This window comes from Marmota marmota, unplaced genomic scaffold (genome assembly GCF_001458135.2).
Source record: "Marmota marmota marmota unplaced genomic scaffold, marMar, whole genome shotgun sequence".
Classification (NCBI taxonomy): Eukaryota; Metazoa; Chordata; class Mammalia; order Rodentia; family Sciuridae; genus Marmota; species Marmota marmota.
In genome coordinates, this window is record NW_025999842.1 from 42126545 (window position 1) to 42145616 (window position 19072).

Here is a 19072-nt window from a genome sequence, read left to right on the forward strand (position 1 = left end):
AGAAGACAAAAATAATGATCTAACCATTTGCTTTATCATAACTTCAGGACATACTTCATTACTCAACTATTTAACTTTAAACCTTAAATTTCTCCATCTCTGTGTCTTGTCTCCTCTGGCTTATATGCTCAAGTATCTTCCAAATTCGCAATGTAATTCCTTGCATATGGATATTAGTCTTTCTCTCTCTTACAAACTTTAGTTTCTCAAACACAGCCACTCCCCAGACTGGACTGCTGACCTTATTCACTCTACACTTTCCTCTTTACTTACTGTTTCTATAAAAGGCCTGAGTTCATCTTCGCGCCTTCATTTCCACTGAAGTCAGACCTACATTTCTATTAGCTTCCTGGAAATCAGATGATACCATGCAGACAACTCCTATACAACTAATTTGTCTATAACAAGTAGTAGAACTTTTTTTGTTTTAAATCCTCTGTTTGTTACATTTCCCACTTTAGTAAGGAATAACAACATTTTATCATTTGCTTGGTTTAGAAAACTTGAATATTCCTCCTCCCTAAAGCACCTTGAAGGCAAGTATGCTTCTGTCCTATCACACTCATTACTTCACTGTTATATATACCATGGTATTAAAAAGCACTTCTTCAATCTGTCTTCAAAGGATTGAACTGATCAGGTGAACTTTCTTTAGAATTCCATTTTAATTATCTATTGAATATTTACTTTTACCCCTTTACTAATTTTTTTAAAGTTTTCATTGTCTATATAAGTGTATTTGGCAATTTACAGTGTAATACTTCACATAAAATCTTGGTATCTCACCACCATGTAGATCTATTACCTATACTTCATCTTTTATGAAACGGTTATCATATATATTTTAATTACTTACATTATAAACTCCAAGGCACAATGGTTACATTTTAACATTAAAGTCATAAACAAATTAAAGAAATTAGGAGGAAAATATAGTACTTTACATTTACCCAGGTATTCATCATTTGAATGTTCTTAATTCCTTCCTAAAGATCTGAATTTCCATTTTTCTGTACTTAATTTCATCTTTAAAATCTTCCTATGCTATTCCACATAGGACATGTCTTCACTTCTCCTCTATTCTAGAAGAATGTTTTCACTGAATACAGAATTCTGAATTATGGCTCTTTTCCTCTTAGTACTTTAAAAACATGATTCCAGTGTCTGCTGTCTCCGCTGTTCTTGATACAGTATGCCAGAGAAATGTCTTTAGGTTCACATTTTAGTTGTTTGTCTGTAATGTCCTTTGGTTTGATTTTCCTCATATTTATCCTACTCAAATTTGTAAATTTATACCTTTCCTCAGATTTGGGGAAATTTTAGTCATTATTTCTGCAAATATTTTATCTGATCCAACCTCTCTTTTCTCTCACTTTATGAGTATAATTACATAGATATTAGACCTTTTGATATTGATTCCCAAGATTCTGGGCATTTTCTATTTTAATTCTTTCTATTCTTCAGATTGAATACGTTGTTCTCTCTTCATGTGTACTGATTCATCTCTCTGTCACCTTCAATCTGCTATTGAGCATATCCAGTGATAATTTTTCCAAGTATTGAATTTTTTTAGTACTAGAATTCTGATTTTGTTCTTTTTTATAGTTTTTACCTCTTTGTAAAAATATACTGTCTTTTCACTCATTAAGAGTATGAGTGTGTTTGTGTTTGTGTGTGTGTGTGTGTGTGTTCATCCCCATATTTTAATATGATATGAGATGCTTTGAAATCCTATTAGTTCAAGAATCTGTTAACACATGGTTGATAGTTTTTCACTTGAGAGTATTCGAGTTTTCTTGACTCTTAATATATGGATTTATTATGAGCTTTACCTGAACATCATCATTTTTATGTTGTGACAACAGGATTCTATTATCTTTCTCTGAAGAGTGTTTGCTTTTTATTTTTTTTATCTGTTAGTTTTAGTAAGCATTGAATTTGGTTGAATTCAAACTACAAAACAAACTCTTAAATGGTAGTTCAAATCACCATTTGATTCTTTAATTTTTTTTTTTTTTGAGTCTTTCATATGTGAGTGTGGTTCAGGGAACATCCAGAGGTTTAGGAGGATTCATAAAGACAATTTGAGTTTCTTCCTCTCTATCTTCTTTGCTGCATTTGTGCTTACTTCCCAATACTTGTTGTTGCCCTGAACTTTGTTCTCTTGTTCTTCTGGCCAGGAGCCTATGGGGTTTAATTAGAACTATATACACTACAAGCAGTATGCTACTTCCTCTAGTTGTTAACTCCTCTCCACTTCCTGCCTGTGCTCCACTTCCTGCCTGTGCTCCTCTACCTTTGACTCTGCATTTCACTTTGATATAAGGTATTTCATTATGTGCAGGAATATTAGTCTGACACTAGCTTACTTGATCATATAAGAAACTGGAATGTGTTTTCATTAATTGAATGTATTAAATACAGATGTCCTATTTTTTGAAGTGCACACTCATTACTTCAATAATCTAGTCTCTGCTGTCACTTTCTGGGTAAAACTCTTCTTTTTTATGCATTTATTTAGGCATCTTCCTTCTCTTCCTGAAAAGGACTGACCAGGATGTATTTAGTTGAGTATATTTGTTTACAGATCTGATTATGCTACTTCTTAACTAGAATGGCTTTACATAGATATGCTTTTCCTCACTAGAGTTCAACAGCTCTCCCTTTCTTAAAGAATAAAGTTCCAGAGTGTGGTGTCATAAAAGGACATGGTCTTGGGAGCCAGATAAATCTGAGTTTGAGCTCAAGATATGTCATGGACCACCTTTATAGTCTTAGGCAAGATGTTTATGGATAATAGGTTTGTCACTTTTAAATAGGGAGAACAATATTTGTCTCAAAGAATCATTGGGTCAAACAACAACAAGTGCTGGCGAGGATGCGGGGGAAAAGGTACACTCATACATTGCTGGTGGGACTGCAAATTGGTGCAGCCAATTTGGAAAGCAGTGTGGAGAGTCCTTGGAAAGCTGGGAATGGAACCACTATTTGACCCAGCTATTCCTCTTCTTGGACTATACTCAAAAGACCTAAAAACAGCATACTACAGGAACACAGCCACATCAATGTTTATAATAGCACAATTCACAATAGCTAGACTGTGGAGCCAACCTAGATGCCCTTCAATGGATGAATGGATAAAAAAAAATGTGGCATTTATACACAATGGAATATTACTCGGCACTAAAAATTAACAAGATCATGGCATTTGCATGGAAATGAATGGCATTAGAGCAGATTATGCTAAGTGAAGTTAGCCAATCCCTAAAAAACAAATGTCGAATGTCTTCTCTGATATAAGGGGGGTGACTCAAAATGTGGTAGGGAGGAAAAGCATGAGAAGAAAATTACCTTTAGATAGGGAAGAGAGGTGGGAGGGAAAGGGAGGGAAAATGGGAATTGCATGGAAGTGGGAGTGAGACCTCCTTCGAAAGAAGAAGTGGGTCACATTAGATTGGGTAGAGAGAAGTGATGGGAGGGGAGGGGAGGGGAAAGGGGGAAAGGAAGGACAGCAGAATAAAATAAACGTTATTATTGCTGTGGGTATATATGTGACTGCATGCCCAATGTAATTCTGCAACCTGTACACTCAGAAAAATGAAAAATTATATCCCATCGGATTCAAATGTATGATATGTCAAGATAATTGTACTGTCATGTGTAACTAAAACAAATTTTTAAAAAAAGAATCATTGAGGGAATTGATAGGTAAGTTACAAATGAAGTAGCTCTCCAGTACCTGTAATTAATTAGTTAGTGCTAAATATAAAAACAAAATCTTTTCCTCCCTTATTCAAGATCTTCCTTGATCTGGTTTCAAATGAATTTATCATCTATTCTCATGTTTTTCCTATTCATCCACACTATTCAAATCACTCAGTTTCATAGAAAACATGTCTCATGTTTGCCTAGTATGAAAGTGTTGTTTAAGCCATTCTCTCCTTCTCTCATTTCTGCTTGATGAATTTCTAAGTATCCCTCAAAGACGTCTTAAATATCATATCTGCACTGAATCTTTCCAAGACCTTCTCGCCTTATAAGTCTTTTTAGCAAAATTTGACCTAATCAGGTTCTAGTCCATATTATATTACTTCATAGGCTTATGTTAACTTACTTATTTGCTGAATTATCAACTTCTTCAGTAAAAGTAATCATTCATACCCAAGATATTTGCTACATTGAAAGAATAGGATATATACTATAAAAATCATAACTGGAATTATGAGTCTAAAACCTTAGTGTGGTCATACAGATAGTTACTGTGATAGCACTATACAATTCAAGTATCATAAATTAGAAGATTGATTAGAAGTGACATACTAATAAAAATGGATTTGACAAAAGATTAATTTTTGGCACATTTACAATTATCTGTGGATGATTTAAATAATAAGTTGAATCAGACATCCAACTGGTGGAATTCTGAGAGATACTAAGGCACACATAAGGAACAGTTAAAGACAACTTCACAGTGTAGGAGGCAAAGGGTGAAATATATTTCTCAGAGTTGTACAGTTGAATACAAAAGTGGTATTTTATTAAAATAACGAATGTAGTGAATAATAGAGCACAATTCTGTGCAAATTTATATCAGCAATAGCATCAATTTTAAAATTACTAATTTCTCCCTAATTTTTATTTAAAGGTTCTGGTACTAAGGTCATTAATATCTTATTTTAGATTGTTTAAGTAAAGAACATATTCTTTTTTAAAAATGTCCTATAAATTCCTCTCTCATAACCATATTTAAATACTTAGAGATTTATGCCTATTTATTTTGCTTTATTAGGTTGTTTTTCAATAAAAGAGACAAGGCATTAAATCCAAAATCCTTTTAGTAAGGTATCTAAATCTAGAAAAGATATATATATATATATATCCAAAAGACAAATATATTCATCAGGAAAAATGTGGTGGCTATAAAGAACAAATAAATATATTATTTTAATAAATTATTTTAATGCCTTGATGGATAGGGAAAAGAAACCATTAATGGAAACCATGTTTTGAGACAGTGGCATGTAGATTCACTAAATATGGCAACAGAGATAAAAGTGGTTCATGTGTTACCTTCATAAACCACTTCTCTATAGTGTGCCTTGATATAGTTGATATCTTAATCATGTTCTGGACCAGATATTTCTATGCAGATGAGTTTTTGAAACAAGATACTGGTTTATTTTCAATGAATTTAATAGAAAGACAACCTAAGTTTTTTTACAATTTTTTTTTTTTTTAAAAAGAAAAACTACTCTCCTAAAAGTTCCTGGAAAGGTTTTTACTTTAATCATCACATTTAAGAAAGATAATTACATAACATAATTATAACATGTCATGAAAACCAAATTATTTTCAATTTTGATTCATTATTGGAGAATAAAAGAGACATACTTGTGCACAGAGGAAAACACACACTTGAACAGTGCACACCCACATTGCCTGAGTTTTGCAAGGATCCTCAGCCTGAGCCATGTTAGCATTATAATTCCATTTCTGTTAAAAAGGAAGAGGGAGTTTTCTACCAATTTTTTTTTTCTTCTTTAGACGTAGGTAAAGAAATAGTGATATTTAAAGACTGTGGGTAAAGAAATGGTTTTAACTACTTCTGAAAAATAATTGCTGCAAATGAGGTATCATATTCTTAAAGCTTCAAGTATTGTTGTCATGAAACTGTGAAATAATTTTAACAGATGTTTTCTAAGTCAAATTTGATAGATATGAAAATCATTCAGTTCTTCCAAATAGTAATTGCACTTCAATTGAAGAGGGAAAAATCCAAAATTCTTTTTTTTTTAATTTTTTATTGTGGGTTGTTCAAAACATTACAAATTTCTTGACATATCATATTCGACACTTTGATTCAAGTGGGTTATGAACTCCCACCTTCACCCCATACACAGATTGCAGAATCACATCAGTTGCACATCCATTGATTTACAAATTGCCATACTAGTGTCTGTTGTGCTCCGCTGCCTTTCCCATCCTCCACCCTCCCCCCTCCCCACCTCTCCCCTCCCCTCCCCTCCTCTCTCTCTACCCCCTCCACTGTATAACCCTGAGGGTCTCCTTCCATTACCATGCAATTTCCCTTCTCTCTCCCTTTCCCTCCCACCTCTCATCCCTGTTAAATGTTAATCTTCTTCTCCTGCTCTTCGTCCCTACTCTGTTCTTAGTTACTCTCCTTATATCAAAGAAGACATTTGGCATTTGTTTTTTAGGGATTGGCTAGCTTCACTTAGCATAATCTGCTCTAATGCCATCCATTTCCCTGTAAATTCTATGATTTTGTCATTTTTTAATGCAGAGTAATACTCCATTGTGTATAAATGCCACATTTTTTTTATCCATTCGTCTATTGAAGGGCATCTAGGTTGGTTCCACAGTCTTGCTATTGTGAATTGTGCTGCTATGAACATCGATGTAGCAGTGTCCCTGTAGCATGCTCTTTTTAGGTCTTTAGGGAATAGACCAAGAAGGGGAATAGCTGGGTCAAATGGTGGCTCCATTCCCAGCTTTCCAAGAAATCTCCATACTGCTTTCCAAATTGGCTGCACCAATTTGCAGTCCCACCAGCAATGTACAAGTGTACCCTTTTCCCCACATCCTCGCCAGCACTTGTTGTTGTTTGACTTCATAATGGCTGCCAATCTTACTGGAGTGAGATGGTATCTTAGGGTGGTTTTGATTTGCATTTCTCTGACAGCTAGAGATGGTGAGCATTTTTTCATGTACTTGTTGATTGACTGTATGTCCTCCTCTGAGAAGTGTCTGTTCAGGTCCTTGGCCCATTTGTTGATTGGGTTGTTTGTTCTCTTATTGTCTAATTTTTTGAGTTCTTTGTATACTCTGGATATTAGGGCTCTATCTGAAGTGTGAGGAGTAAAGATTTGTTCCCAGGGTGTAGGCTCCCTATTTACCTCTCTTATTGTTTCTTTTGCTGAGAAAAAACTTTTTAGTTTGAGTAAGTCCCATTTGTTGATTCTAGTTATTAACTTTTGTGCTATGGGTGTCCTATTGAGGAATTTGGAGCCCGACCCCACAGTATGTAGATCGTAGCCAACTTTTTCTTCTATCAGACGGCGTGTCTCTGATTTGATATCAAGCTCCTTGATCCATTTTGAATTAACTTTTGTGCATGGCGAGAGAAAGGGATTCAGTTTCATTTTGTTGCATATGGATTTCCAGTTTTCCCAGCACCATTTGTTGAAGATGCTATCCTTCCTCCATTGCATGCTTTTAGCCCCTTTATCAAATATAAGATAGTTGTAGTTTTGTGGATTGGTTTCTGTGTCCTCTATTCTGTACCATTGGTCCACCCGCCTGTTTTGGTACCAGTACCATGCTGTTTTTGTTACTATTGCTCTGTAGTATAGTTTGAAGTCTGGTATCGCTATACCGCCTGATTCACACTTCCTGCTTAGCATTGTTTTTGCTATTCTGGGTCTTTTATTTTTCCATATGAATTTCATGATTGCTTTCTCTATTTCTACAAGAAATGCCGTTGGGATTTTGATTGGCATTGCATTAAACCTATAGAGAACTTTTGGTAATATCGCCATTTTGATGATGTTAGTTCTGCCTATCCATGAACAGGGTATATTTTTCCATCTTCTAAGATCTTCTTCTATTTCTCTCTTTAGGGTTCTGTAGTTTTCATTGTATAAGTCTTTCACCTCTTTTGTTAGGTTGATTCCCAAGTATTTTATTTTTTTTGAAGATATTGTGAATGGAGTGGTTGTCCTCATTTCCATTTCAGAGGATTTGTCGCTGATATACAGGAATGCCTTTGATTTATGCGTGTTGATTTTATATCCTGCCACTTTGCTGAATTCATTTATTAGCTCTAATAGTTTCTTTGTAGAGCCTTTTGGGTCTGCTAGGTATAGAATCATATCATCTGCAAATAGTGATAATTTAAGTTCTTCTTTTCCTATTTTGATGCCTTTAATTTCTTTCGTCTGTCTAATTGCTCTGGCCAGTGTTTCGAGAACTATGTTGAACAGAAGTGGAGAGAGAGGGCATCCCTGTCTTGTTCCAGATTTTAGAGGGAATGCCTTCAGTTTTTCTCCATTCAGAATGATGCTAGCCTGAGGCTTAGCATAGATTGCTTTTACAATATTGAGGTATGTTCCTGTTATCCCTAGTTTTTCTAGAGTTTTGAACATAAAGGGATGCTGTACTTTGTCGAATGCTTTTTCCGCATCTATCGAGATGATCATATGGTTCTTATTTTTAAGTCTATTGATGTGGTGAATAACATTTATTGATTTCCGTATATTGAACCAGCCTTGCATCCCAGGGATGAATCCTACTTGATCATGGTGTACAATTTTTTTGATATGTTTTTGTATCCGATTCGCCAGAATTTTATTGAGGATTTTTGCATCTAGGTTCATTAGAGATATTGGTCTGTAGTTTTCTTTCTTTGAAGTGTCTTTGTCTGGTTTAGGTATCAGGGTGATGTTGGCCTCGTAGAATGAATTTGGAAGTTCTCCCTCTTTTTCTATTTCCTGAAGTAGCTTGAAAAGTATTGGTATTAGTTCCTCTTTAAAGGTTTTGTAAAACTCTGCTGTATACCCATCCGGTCCTGGGCTTTTCTTAGTTGGTAGTCTTTTGATGGTTTCTTCTATTTCCTCAATTGATATTGGTCTGTTTAGGTTGTCTATATCCTCCTGACTCAATCTGGGCAGATCATATGACTTAAGAAATTTATCTATGCCTTCACTATCTTCTAATTTATTGGAGTATAAGGATTCAAAATAGTTTTTGATTATCTTCTGTATTTCTGAAGTGTCTGTTGTGATATTGCCTTTTTCATCCCGTATGCTAGTAATTTGAGTTCTCTCTCTTCTTCTCTTCGCTAGCATCGCTAAGGGTCTGTCGATTTTGTTTATTTTTTCAAAGAACCAACTTTTAGTTTTGTCAATTTTTTCAATTGTTTCTTTTGTTTCGATTTCATTAATTTCAGCTCTGATTTTAATTATTTCTTGCCTTCTACTTCTTTTGCTGTTGTTTTGCTCTTCTTTTTCAAGGATTTTGAGATGAAGTATGAGATCATTTATTTGTTGGTTTTTTCTTTTTTTAAGGAATGAACTCCAAGCAATGAATTTTCCTCTTAGAACTGCTTTCAATGTGTCCCATAGATTCCGATATGTTGTGTCTGTGTTTTCATTTATCTCTAAGAATTTTTTAATTTCCTCCTTGATGTCTTCTATAACCCATTGATCATTCAGTAACCTATTGTTCATTCTCCAAGTGATGTATGCTTTTTCCTTCCTTCTTTTATCGTTGATTTTCAGTTTCATTCCATTATGATCAGATAAGATGCATGGTATTATCTCTACTCCTTTATATTGTCTAAGAGTTGCCCTGTGACATAATATATGATCTATTTTTGAGAAGGATCCATGTGCTGCTGAGAAAAAAGTGTAACTGCTTGATGTTGGGTGGTATACTCTATATATGTCAATTAGGTCTAGGTTATTAATAGTGTTATTGAGTTCTATAGTTTCCTTATTCAACTTTTGTTTGGAAGATCTGTCCAGTGGCGAGAGAGGTGTGTTGAAGTCTCCCATGATTATGGTATGGTGGTCTATTAGACTCTTGAACTTGAGAAGAGTTTGTTTGACGAACATAGCTGCACCATTGTTTGGGGCATAAATATTTATGATTGTTATGTCTTGTTGGTGTATGGTTCCCTTAAGCAGTATGTAGTGTCCCTCTTTATCCCTTTTGATTAACTTTGGCTTGAAATCTATTTTATTTGATATGAGTATGGACACTCCTGCTTGTTTCCGAAGTCCATATGAGTGATATGATTTTTCCCAACCTTTCACCTTCAGCCTATGTATGTCTTTTCCTATCAAATGCGTCTCCTGTAGGCAGCATATTGTTGGGTCTTGTTTTGTGATCCATTCTACTAGCCTGTGTCTCTTAATTGGTGAGTTTAAGCCATTAACATTTAGGGTTATTATTGAGATATGGGTTGTTCTTCCAGCCATATTTGTTTATTTCTGTTACTAAACATGGTTTGTTTTCCTCTTTGATTATTTCCCCCCCCTTTACTGTCCTACCTCCCACTGTTGGTTTTCATTGTTATTTTCCATTTCCTCTTCCTGTAATGCTTTGGCGAGGATGTTTTGAAGAGATGGTTTTCTAGCTGCGAATTCTTTAAACTTTTGTTTATCGTGGAAGGTTTTAATTTCATCTTCCATCCTGAAGCTTAATTTCGCTGGATACACAATTCTTGGTTGGAACCCATTTTCTTTCAGTGTTTGAAATATGTTATTCCAGGATCTTCTAGCTTTCAGAGTCTGTGTTGAAAGATCAGCTGTTATCCTGATTGGCTTACCCCTAAATGTAATCTGCTTCCTTTCTCTTGTAGCTTTTAAAATTCTCTCCTTATTCTGTATGTTGGGCATCTTCATTATAATGTGTCTAGGTGTGGATCTCTTATGATTTTGCACATTCGGCGTCCTGTAGGCTTCTAGGATTTGGGATTCTGTCTCATTCTTCAAGTCTGGGAAGTTTTCTCGTATTATTTCATTGAATAGACTGCTCATTCCTTTGGTTTGGAGCTCTGTACCTTCCTGTATCCCAATGACTCTTAAGTTTGGTCTCTTAATGTTATCCCATATTTCTTGGATGTTCTGCTCATGGTTTCTTAACAGTCTTGCTGAGCTGTCTATGTTCTTTTCCAGTTGAAATACTTTGTCTTCATTGTCTGATGTTCTATCTTCTAAGTGTTCTACTCTGCTGGTAGTATTCTCCATTGAGTTTTTAAGTTGGTTTATTGCTTCCTGCATTTCTAGGATTTCTGATTGTTTGTTTTTTATAACCTCTATCTCCCTGTATAGTTGATCCTTTGCTTCCTGGATTTGTTTGCGTAATTCGTTGTCGAAGTGATCTTTCATTGTCTGATTTTGCTGTTTAATGTCTTCCTTGATACTCCAGATCATCTGAAGCATGTATATCCTGAATTCTTTATCTGACATTCCATCTGCTGCAGCTGTTACCTCTTCTAAAGTTGCGTTGACCTGCATTGCTTGTGGTCCTTTCTTTCCTTGTCTTTTCATACTGCTTGCGTATCTTTCCTGCAGGTGCGGGCGGCGGCTCTGCTCTCTCCTTATTCCAATTGGGGTGTCGTGGCTACCACGCCGGCAGGTCACTGGGCCTGTTCTGGGAGCTGGCGGCGGCTCTGTTCTGCCCCTACTCCAATTGGGGTGACGAGTGTACCACGCCGGCAGGCCACCGGGCCTGATCCGCCAGTCGGTTGCAGGTTTGCCTACCCTGCAGACGCGGGCGGCGGTTCTACTCTGCCCCTACTCCAAATGGGGTGTCGTGACTACCCCGCCTGCAGGACGCTGGGCCTGTTCCTGGCACGGGCGGCGACTCTGCTCTGCCACTACTCCAATTAGGGTGGTGTTTGTACCACGCCGGCAGGCTCCTGGGCCTGATCCGCCGGTCTGTTGTAGGTCTGCCTACCTTGGAGGCGCGGGCGGCGGATCTGCCCTGCCCCTCCTACCACGCCTGCGGACCCCTGGGTCTGATCTGCAGTTTGATCACTGGTCTGCTCACCCTGCGGGCACGGGTGGCGGTTCCGCTCCGCCCCCACTCCAATTGGGGTCACGTGACCACCACACCGGCAGGGCCTGATCCGGGCGTGGGAGAAGGATCTGCTCTGCCCCTACTCCAGTTGGGGTGACATGTGTACCACACTGGCAGGCCACTGGGCCTGACCCGCCCGGCTGTCACAGGTCTGTTTACCTTGCAAGCGCGAACGGCGGCTCTGCCCTGCCCCTCCTACCACGCCCATGTACCACTGGGTCGCGGGTCTGCCCACCTTGCGGGTGCGGGTGGCGGCTCCGCTCCGCCCCCTCTCCAATTGGGGTCACGCGGTCACCACGCTGGCGAGCCGCTGGGCCTGCTCCGGGCGCTGGCGGCGGCCCGGCTTCTCCCCTCTGGCTCAACGACAAATTGAGGAGGCTCAGGTGACTGTGCCTCACCCCCCCTACCAGGAGACCAACTGCTTATGTCACCGCTGGTATTGATGAAGTTCTCTCCTCCGCCGCTTTCTGCTGACATCAGATCTCTGCCATGTTGGTATCCTATGCGAATGGCAGCATTTCGTTCCCCTTGCCGGGCAACCAAAGCAACGGGTGAGTCCTGACCGGCCCTCAGCAGGACCCGTACCGAGAAGCAGTTTCCGCGGGCTCCTAGCCCCGGTCCAGGGAAGTTCCGGGAGCCGGAACTCGGCCGCTCCGTGCTCGGTGTAAGCTCCTATAAGTGTAAGCTCCAAGAAGCAGTCCCCGCGGGCTCAGTTCCGGGAGCCGGAATTCGGCTGCTTAGTGCTTGTTGTATGCTCTGATAGGAGCAGGGTCCAAGAAGCAGCCTCCGCAGGCTCCGTGGGACGGTTCCGGGAGCCGGAACTCGGCCGCCCCGCGCTCGGTGTTCGCTCCGATAAGCTCAGGTTCTAAGAAGCACCCAGGCGCTGAACCCTAGCAATCTGTCTGCAAGCCGCAGGCGAATTGCAGCCTGAAATTACCTGATCTATGGCTGAATGAGCTGCGGTCAGTCAAAAACAGGGGAGGTGACGTCAGTTTACCAACATGGTGGCTGCTGGCCTCCTCTGTGGTCTGACCGGTGTGGAGAACCGAGATGGACCGCTTCCTTCCCCAGTCTCGAACCCAGAATTCAGCCCTGAGTACGGTGCTTGCGCGGCTGGCAGAAACTGCAGCGCTGTAACCCTGCGTCTCTATCCCAGCGCGCGCTGCAGACTCTAGCCGCGGGGCGATTTGCTGAATAAGCAGTGTTACCCTCCGTGCGACAAACCTCTTGCGTTTGAGTCCCCGTAGCCGATCCTCGTGCGATGGAAATCCTTCCTCCAGGTTCCGGAGCACCCCACTATTGCTGGAAATTCCTAACAAGATATCCTTTAGCCGTCCTGACTTGTCATACTCCCACACAGTGAAGCAGCACACGGGGGCAATGCACTCCCCTCACCGCCATCTTCCTTCTCCTCCCAAAATTCTTAAAAGAAGTGATTGTATGCTAAAACTTGAATGCATCTATGTTTGGCAAATCCTGTCCTTTTACTGAGGCCAGTTCTCGAAAAAGTGCTACTGCTTTGGTGATGAAAGCATCAGAGGTTCTAAGATGACAAACTAAAATCTGACAAATGGCCTGGCTAGGGAAAACAGTCTGTACCAGCACATTTCCTGCATTGAATTGTACCTTCCAAACTTACAGTGTGAAAAATAATTGGTATGGAAAATGTGTAATGATTGTCAGTGTTACATATTCTTTTTTACAAGAAAAAAAAAATTACCTTTCTGCCAGAACTAGGAATCAGTGTGACATCATTGAGAACACATGGCTATAGAGGTAGACTTTATTTAAAATTCTATTTGTGCCATTTATTTGCAACATAGTTTTACATTTCTTAAAAACACTGGGCCCAGGATCCTCACTGGCTTATTGTGAGGGTTAATAAGACAGTGCCTGCTTCCAATCAGGCACTCAAATAACGTTAAATTAGAAAATGGTATTTTAAGGCTGTGTGGTTCGTTATAGATGCCTACAAATATTGGAATTCTTTTCCTCTGATGTGACTTATGGAAAGGAATACATAATACCAGAGAACCAGATGATTCTCCAGGTTTCTGATTTTTCTGTGATACATGAGAGACACCTTTTGGATAAGTGTTACTTTAGAGTTTGTTGAATTATCTTTCTTCTTCAAATCATTCATGCAAAACTCATGTATATGTAATCCCTTTTTAAAAAAATCTAACGTTTCATCTTTATTTTTGGTTTATAAACCTCATCTAGGCTAAAATTATTTATTTATCCTCTAAGTTTTACAGCTGAAATATTACTATTCTCATTTACAAATGAGAAAAAAACTGTAACTTTCAATGATGAACTCATCTCTTAAGTGATAGAAATGCTTGTTTTATGGCTCTAAATCCAGTTTTTCTTTTTCTACCACCTACTAACACCAAATTCCCAGTATTCTAGGAGTTTTTATGGATCACTACTGTATGCTCATAGAGCCTGGGAAGCAGAAGTTGGAAACTAATAAATCGATAATTTGTACACAATTTCACATTGGCTATTGCTATTAATGTAACACTAATACCTTTCATAAACTAAGCTGGAAGTTTTAAAGATACCACTGCCTATAGACTGCCTCATATGGAACACTAAGTCTTTTAGCAGTTGTGTATGATCGAGTTAAATTTATTAGTCCCTAATAAAATAACAAGCTCAAATGCTTGGAGGGGTTTTCACAGAATAAAAATAAATCAGCATAGCCTACTGAGGCTAGAAAGATTTTCTCTTAACTCCTGCTAAAGAAAACTAGCAACAATTTGCCAGAGGGAACAAAAACAAGATTAGAAGCTGTCTCCACAGAGGTAGTGAACTTCAAAATCTTGACACAATAAATAGGCAATACTTAGGGTTGCTATTTAAAGTAAAAGCCATCTTTATTTTCTCTCTCTCTAGAAATTCTGTTTGTAAGTCAGCCGTAAAACAGTGGTTCTCACCTTTGGCTGCACATTGGAATAAACAAGGGGAGCTCTAAGAACATAGTAAATCCCAAGTCTTTCTTACTCCCAGAGACTGTGATTTAATTGGTATGGAGTGCCACTGGACAGAGGAAGGTTTCAAAAGCTGTTGCTGTGCAGGTGATTATAATATGCAGCCAAGGTTGAAAACCCACTGATCTAAGGCAATTTCTTCAGCATACATTGATAGAATTTTAGCCTAACAGGATACTAATGTTTATAAAGTATACACTATGTTTCAGGAATTATGCTATTGCTGTACACAGTATATCAGCAGTCAGTGGATTAAGCACCTTGGACAAAATGAAATTTATTGACTCTTACAATTAAAAAAATTTGGGATATACAACATGCTAAATTCAAAACCTTAAATCATGTAATTAATTTCTCACTTTTCTACTACTCTCAGCTTGAATTTTTCTGTTGGACTCTATCTAAGATATACATCAGACTTGGAGGTGAAGCTCAGTGGGAGAGCACTTACCTAGCATGTGAAAGACCTGAAGTTTGGCCACCCCCCACTCAGCATTGCGAGCAAACAAAAAATAAATAAATAATAAAAGATGGTCCCTTCAGAGTCAGAAGATAAACTGTAAACTCTAGGCCTAATGTTCTTCTCACATTCAACTCCATAAAAGGAGAGCCAGGGTTTCTCTTTTAAACTCAGAAATATCTATTATGTCAAAGACGGTTCCACATCCCTGAGCTAGGGCTGAAGCTATAATTTGCACTCAAGTCTTTCTAATTACAGGTTTCTTGCACCTTTTACTATCTATCTCTGTCTCTAAGATCCCTAACTTTACTCAAATAAAATGTATGTCTCTCAATGAAGAATTTGAGAAATAAAGACTTTTAGATAAGACTTTGCTTGCCTTTTAAGACCTCTCCCAACTCAACTTGCCCTTCCCCCTTTCTTGCTGCAGAATCAGATCTGTCCGAGGCATCCCAAGGGCTGTGTCCCAGGCTGGAGACCACAGCAATGGAAATAACAATTTGAACATTCGTTGATTCTGAATGTGAATAATTGATGTTCACGTTTTTGTTTTATAATATCTGCATTAGTTTCGTGTAGCTGCTCTAACAAATTAACATGAACTTTGTTGTTCCCAATAATGTAAACTTGTTCTCTCACAGTTACAAAGGCCAGAGTTCAAAATCAAAATATGAGCAGGGACAAGCTCCCTCTGGGTGTTCTAGGGAAGAATCCTTCCTTGCCTCTTCCAGCTATGGTGTCTGGAGGCATCTCTTGGTTTTTGGCGTAACTCCAACTTTGGCAAAATTCCAATTTCTGCTTTCATCTTTGTATGGACTATTCATTTGGCTCCTATAAGAACTTTAATGACTGGATATAGAGCCTCTTTAAATACTCCAGCATGATCTCATCTCTATATCCTTAATTAAATCTACAAAGCTTTTTTTTTTCCAAAATTAAGTCATATTCACAGGTTCCTAGGATTCAGTCAGTGGTATATTGGGGCAGGGTGGAGACTTTAAACCCAGGAAAATGCTCATTGTCCTTTAGCTTCTGGCCATTTTATCCTAAACATATTTTAAATGGTATTAATTACTTCTAGAACTGTTTTTGGCATGATTAGACTGTAAGGGAAGAACTACCAGGGACATTTCATCTATAATGAAAGGGAACACTCAGCTGTTAAGATAGGAAGCTCCTCAGCATTTATGACGTATCAGTAGAAGACTAAACTTAGCTCTTCAGAGCACAACACATATTGTTGAACTTAAAAATATAAGTTGAAGATGAAACAAGAGAAAATGCAGAGTACCTTAGATCTTCTGGTCACAGAGAAGGATGTGCAGGTAATAAAATAAGTACAATTGGCTGTGGAAAATTTGAGGATCCAAGTTAAGGATAAATTTTATTGAACTCTTTAAATTCAAGTGATAGAAACACAACTTAATCAATGATAAGAACTCAGTGTGGTTCGTATACTAGGCATCTAATGAGGGGCTGTTAAATTCAGGATCAGTAAAATTTGAAGATGCAAATAATATATATATCCATCTGGAATTTCTTTAGAACTTCTATCAGAAGGATTTTCCCAGACATGCTCCCTGGTGTGGTGGAAGAGCTGACACTACGCTTTTTCAGGTTTTTCTCAGTCTGTTACTATCAATCTCAAAAAGAGGAACCTTCTCTCTTCTGAGCCTCATTTTCGTCTCTAGAAGTGGACTCTGATGGACACAGGGTCTTTCCCTTTTACAAATCTATGTTTAAGAGGTTGATATACTATGATTGGTCAATTTGATAATCGTGTGAAAAGATAGATCCTAAAACAGAGATAATATTCTTGTTATGGTTGGGTGGGGGGGAAGGGTCAAAGGGCTAATAGTAAGCTGTGCCCAGTTACAAACTCTGAAGAAGAGGAAATGTTCAGGACCCTATGTTAAGTAAAGATTCTTGACAGTAGAGGGGGTAGAAAGAGAAGAGGGGANGTAGAGTGAGTATGTGAGAGTTGATTTGTATGTGTTTTGGGAGGGGGATAGTAGAGGATAGGAAAGGCAGCAGAACACAACAGACACTAGTATGGCAATATGTAAATCAATGGATGTGTAACTGATGTGATTCTGCAATCTGTATATGGGGTAAAAATGGGAGTTCATAACCCACTTGAATCAAAGTGTGAAATATGATATATCAAGAACTATGTAATGTTTTGAACAACCAACAATAAAAAATTTAAAAACAAAAGAAAAGATTCTATGTGTTCAATAGAAGTAGTTAGTGAGCATGTTCATAGGTAGCAAATTCCACATGTAGAAGAAAGAAGAGAAAGAGGCAGGACAATTTCCTTGAATGAGATTGTCTGTGAGATCCACAGGATAAATAATGCATAATGTGTTCACTCTAGAAGAATAAGAGCTAAAAGGAAACATCGGAATGAGATTTTGGAGACTGAGGGACTCCATGTGGTTCTGTGACTTATAGCAGATATTCTAATTTCTGAAGTCTAAGGAGAGATAAAAAGTCAGCTTACTTGTACTGCCAAAATACCAATTTCCTTATGCCACCATGAAGTGGTAGGACATGAAATGAAGTGGAATTAGCAAAAGATCTTTTCATAGGTGTCTCATAGACACCTTTTACTTTATTTCATCCAAAATTTACAACATGAATATGATTTATTTTCTGCAGCTTTCCAAAAGCAGGAAACAGAACTGTAACTTCTTAAGATAGGACTTTTCATTTTGGCAACATGTTGTCCTCAAGGTCTTTGACTCTATTTGTGATATGTGTCTGTTTGTCTTGATCCAGGGTATGTACCTATTAAAATTAGAGGTTTGAATCTGAAAATATCCTTTAAGCAAATTGTTATATGATGTAAATAAAAAGTAATATGCATCACTGAATTTTCTCACAGTTTTTTTTATACCAGAGGCTCATTTGTGTTGTTTCATTTCTTAGAATTTCCAATCTCAACTTCTATCTCAAATCTAGTTTATATAGGTTTTTTCTGTTTTACAGTAAGATAATTAAATCTCTGAGAAGCATCATTCATGGAACAAAAATACCAAGTAAGAAGGGAAACTCATCTCCTTGAGCATCCTCAATATCGATCTCTTTGCCCGTCCATCTGCCTGACACTTGTGTTGCTTTTGCTCCTCTTCAGCTCTAAATACAATCATCAAAGAGTCTAAACGTGAGTCATGAAGTGAGAGTCGAGCATAATTTCTTTTTTTCCCTGGTACCTATTTTCTCTTGGAAATCTAATTTTTAAACCACACAGATAGCAACCAAGTGGGAGACTTCCCTATACATGTTTCTTAATCAAGATTTTGCTCACTGACATTGCAGAGCAGTCAGGAGCCTTGGTAGATAATGCTCTTCACTCAACCTGTGACCTTACTAACCAAAGGAAGAAAATGCTAGATCTTGTGATTTAGTAATGGCAGATGATAGTCCTTTGCTTCATTTTCATTTTGGGAGAACTGATTGCTTACAATGCTGGCGAGCAGGATATATCAGTTTCGTTTGATAATACTAAATAGCTGGATAAGAACCCACAGTGCATTGAAACCATATTTCAAATTCTTGAATAGCTAATCTCACTTCACCCTTTATAATTTAAATTTATGTTGAAAGGGAGGGAGAAATGATCTTCATGAGCACTGACTTGTGTTGCAGATGCTTTATATATTTTTGTCCCATAGAAAAATGTACAAGTATTATCCACATTTTAAACAGGAAGATAATAAGGTTAATTAACTCAGCTAAGGCCACATAGTGAGATATTATTAAATGCCAAATTCAAATAGGGTATCTCTTTCCAAAACCATTGCTCTTTCTCCTGTAACACATTGCAGTTTTAAAAAAGTATACTTATAACCAAATTGAATTTATTTGTGTTACTCTTTAAAATAGAAAAATGAGTCTTTGTTTCTTGTGTCAATATCCAAAGAGGAAGTAATTGCCAGGGTCTGAACTATGGGAATATAGTAAATGAGGTGAAAGCAGAGGTGAAGGGCCAGATTCCAAAGGTTCC

At 38.0% G+C, this 19072-nt stretch overlaps 1 protein-coding gene across 1 annotated transcript in view; it reads left to right on the top strand.

The window, feature by feature from the left end:
- The first annotated feature begins 2131 nt into the window (after window positions 1–2131).
- The window catches only part of Nkain2 (sodium/potassium transporting ATPase interacting 2), a 196622-nt gene continuing 179681 nt past the window's right edge, over window positions 2132–19072 (top strand). Inside the window, exons 1-3 of the mRNA XM_048797531.1 lie at window positions 2132–2176; window positions 15532–15543; window positions 18004–18009. The gene's annotated coding sequence lies outside the window, so the exon portion shown is untranslated. The remainder of the gene's footprint in view (window positions 2177–15531; window positions 15544–18003; window positions 18010–19072) is intronic.